Raw genomic sequence first — 4446 nt, forward strand, 5'->3', positions numbered from 1 at the left:
CCCTTGGCTGATAGCCGCAGCTCCCAGTCACTCCCTTCTCTGGGGATCTGCACCTGCTCCAAACAACCTGTTGCGCTGACATCGCTTTGGAGAGGCAGCGGCGCGTTGGTTAATGGTGGCGGACAGTGTGGAAGCTCCCAGGCGCCAGGAAGGTGCTTAGGGTACCTTGTTAGTGAGGGACACCCCAGGCCCCACGCCTCCTGCGACGCGCGGTAGGCTGTACTCCTGCCGGGGCCCCGGAGCTCCAGGCGTCCTGGACCAGCCTGCACGTTGCCCACCCTGGAGACCTCTCATGCAGCTCTTTGCAATTTGGGTAGAAGGATTAGACAGAGATTAGGATTAGAGACAGACCACGGGCTAATGAAAAGCTTTCTTTTCTCCTCCTCGGCCCCTCCAACCCCGGCCCCGCAGGAACAGGGGAATCTTTACACTCTCACCGGCCAGCTTCTGAGTGTGTGAGTGCTCCTAGGGACAGTACTTTCATATTCCTGTTTTAGAGAAATTGGCACCAGGACATTCTTACTCTCCCAAGTGTTTTCTGAATAACTTTTCGGTTTTGGTTTTACAATTTCTTCGCAGCAGCTGCACAGGATCTCTTTTGGCACCTCCTTTTTGGGGCCGCTGAGCTCCCCCCAAAGAACTAGTCAGTCACCTGTCTTTGGAGTGTTATCCTTTGGAATTGGATTCCTGGGCTAAGGCTTGCTAGTGGATGTTATCTGGGAGTTTCGTGATGAAATCCATTTGGGAAAGTATTGTGAAGTGAATAGCAACAGTGCGTTGGTAATTGGATTTTTAAAATAAGTGCTCATGGTCGCATGGTCGCGCAGTTCAGAAAAAAAAAAAATCTGACCTTGCTCGGTTATATGTTAAATATAAAAGCCAATTTAAAAGAGCCACTTCTCAAATGAAGGGTGCTGTGCTGCAGCCCCACATGGGCGCATAAAATTAAATATTGGGGTTGAACAATTAGCATGTGTGGCAACAGCAAATGTGTGATCCCTTTGAGCAATGATTTGAGAGTTTTTGAAAACATGCTTGATGCCTCATTTCTTTGATGGCTGCTCAATAGACACCACGAGGCTAGCGGCTAGCGTCAGACTAGATGCTAGCTGAGCCACCCCCTCTCCAGCTTCCCTCTTGCGTGCAAGCGCTTTCATCCAGGGCTTGAATTGTGTTGTCAAAGTTTAGTAGAGGAGGGGGCATGAGAACCAAGGGGGGGGACCCTTGAAAAGTCTTGGAAATCGGTATATTTTGCAGGTGTAGAATGTGCCTAATAACCATGGCTAGTGTGCGCTCCCCAATGGTGAGGGTATGACAGGGACAGCTGGCTCAGTTTTCAGTGTGAAAACACCCCCTCGGTGGACCAAACACAACGACACTGACCTTTCTGCGGGGGGAACCAGAGATGTGCCTTTGACTGAATTAGCCATAAAGACGTCTTGCTATGACTTTTGTTCCCCACGAAAGCAAGGAAATATTGCGTTTAATATGAGAAGCACTGTTCACAGCTTTTCCATGCCCCTTAAGAAATATTACAGTGCTGATTTACTGGCCTTCTTCTACTGAGCTGCCCCCAAGGCCAGGGTGGAGGGGTCCGGCTGGGAGGCCAGGACAGAGGAGGTAGTGGAGGCTGCCCGCTCAACTGCCGGTTTCCAAAGTTCTCTCTTTGCAACAGCAAATTTATCAATCTTTTCATCTGACAATACTTTGAAATATATCATTGTCATCCAGAGTTCTTTGATAGATTATTTGCAGGCACACAGCCTTTTCCAAGGTCAAGTTGAAGATTCTTGTTTGCTGTTTAACTGGGTTATTTAAAAACTCAGCACAATGCCTGCCTGTTAAGTTTTCACTTGTTCTCAGATGGCATTCAAAAGCAAGTTTGCCTATTGACCGAGTGTGGGGACATTTCATCCTCTTGCCCTTCAAAATCCAGCAACCAAAGCTTGGCAATGAAATCAACAGATGAAGAAACGAGACTTAGCCTTAGCACTTGCAAACGCCGAGGAGATTAAGCCATCTTTCACATCTCCTCAAAGTGTGTTCTAATTTTTCTCTGCATGTCTCAGGCTGGATATAGCCACACACATCTCATCCAACCTTCTGCTTTTTTTTTCGTGGAAAACTGCGAATATACTCCCCTGAAACAAGTTCAAAGAAATTGTGGCCACTCTTGTCTTTGTCAGTGCATAACCTGTTGCCCTAAGGACACTTTAAAATAAAGTCAGCCTCTAAATTGTAATGTTTTATGGGCATATTTGTGTTTTTACGGGAGTGACTGGCTTCGCAGTTTCCTCTATATCTGCGATGATTGATATTTTTTATTTAGCCAACTTTTATTTACCTTGCAAAAATGTTCTGGACCAATGTGATAAATTACAGATATGCAAATTTCTTTGAATGGTGTTGTAAGTGTGTCTAGCTGGAGCTGAATAACTCCTTGCAAGTCAGTCTGTGCGCGCTCAGGACCCCAGGGAGCTGATCAAAGCACCCATTCTCTTTCATCCCCAGTATTCTCCTCCAAACTATTTCGATACAATATGTTTCCATGATGCACTTAATGTGCTAGGGACATAGAACTCATTACACCCTAGCTAGTTCTGCCGACCTCTTTGTTCTGAGGCAGAAAGTCAAAGAAAAAAGGAAAAGCACTGCCAGTTGCCAGCTTTCTGAAATGCTAAAGCATGCGTCATTTTTCACCAGGTCTCGTCTTGATATCCTCAAAAGACAAACTATGAAACCGGCCTCAGCCCTTTCTGGCATTAATTACACTGCTGTCCAGCCGATCTGTTTTTCCTATTATATGCATTTCTCAGCAGGGTTTTTTTTTTTTTTTTTTTGCAAGACAAATGCAGCTGCAAGTTAAACTATGAATGCATTTTTATCACTATGGAAAAATAAGTGAAAAGGCTGCAAAACGCATAACTAAAATTTTTTTTCTATATATATACATAGGCTTCTGGAAGACAGCATATTTAGGAAGGACTTGGGAAGTGTGGTGACTTCTCTAACCCTAAATTCATTAGGAGCCCAAGGCATTTCCAATGCGCCCTCAGTGTTCATGGGAGACACTCATTGTGCAATTTGAAATTCTGCTGTGGTGCCCAGATAAATCTTGGAGGTGAGACCTTTCAAGGCTTCTGTTAAAATTCAGAAATGAAACAGTTTGTGCTACCCCCAACCAGAAGGCTGCTTCCAAGGAATTTCCGTCTAGGATAATAGCACAGAGAATATAACTTCTATTTCATTTCCTCTGTTTCTTGTAGGGTTGATTGGTTGGTGGAAATGGCTGGCAGCCAGTTCTGGGAAAGATTCCAAACCTGACTCCGATTAACCCTCTCTGGTGAAACTCTGCTGGAAACCAACTCACCAGCAATTGCCATTAATCTACTTACTAATTAAGCCAATTCATTTCTAAAGGAGAAAAATTCCTTTCTTTAGCCAAACTGATGGGAGGAAATTTGAAAGAAGCGCCAAACTGTGTAACTGTAATTCAGCCAAGGACTGCTAAAACAAGGTGTTGATATATAGCAGTAGATTTAAAACAAGTTTCTAGGGCAACACTTCTTTGGAGACGGTGGCATATAGTGCATAGTAGATGAAGCTCGAATAATGCTCCACAGCACTATGCCACCCCATGTACTGGTGTGGAAAGTCACACGTCTCTCTCCAATTAAAGCTTGTGCTTTTTACGCACAAATAAATTGCCTCCTTAGCTTCCTTCTGCACCAGAGTACCTCAGCTCTCTGTGACAACTACCATACATACATTTCCTGAGACTTAATGTTTTTCAAAATCTGTAACCCTGAACTTACAAATCTGAAACTGGGATCCAGACAGGGCCTAACTTGGAGTTAGAAGAACAAGTACCGGAGAAGGAGAACATTACACAGAAGAAAGCAGGGCGGCCTTTCAGTTAAATGGTGCCTGTCATTGGCGGAAGAATAGATGTGTGAGTCTTGGTCTTGATCCCTACTGGGCAGCCAAAGAGTTTCCGAACCTAGTACAGAATTGTTTACGACTTTTAAACCCTCTTTCGAGGGGCTTCTCTGTCATGGGGATTAACTAACTGGGGGATGAAGAGGCTGGTAGTGAATTGCACTTCGTGTTATAGAGATACCAAACCGATGCCGAGAGAGGGGGTGAAACAAGTTGAGTGCCTCAAGATTTTTAATTGAAGCTCGTCCCTTCCCAACCGCCTGAGTTTAGGAAGTGCTGGGATGGATCTGGCGACGCTAGGGCGAGCCTGGCTCACCCGCACCAACCAGCAGTTAAGGGCTTAGAAGGAAGCTCACCAACCCGCGCCTCGAGTTTCTCAAGTGCTGCTCCAATTAATGCACGTCATCCACTTATTAGAAATGCCTACAAGACCGTACCGAGCCAGAGAGGCGGCTTTATGACCACTTGGTGTGGGCCATCTCCTGTGGTCCAGCTTGGTGCAGCCGC

The sequence above is a fragment of the Condylura cristata genome, unplaced genomic scaffold (assembly GCF_000260355.1).
Source record: "Condylura cristata isolate star-nosed mole 26May11 unplaced genomic scaffold, ConCri1.0 scaffold00030, whole genome shotgun sequence".
In the NCBI taxonomy this organism is placed as follows: domain Eukaryota; kingdom Metazoa; phylum Chordata; class Mammalia; order Eulipotyphla; family Talpidae; genus Condylura; species Condylura cristata.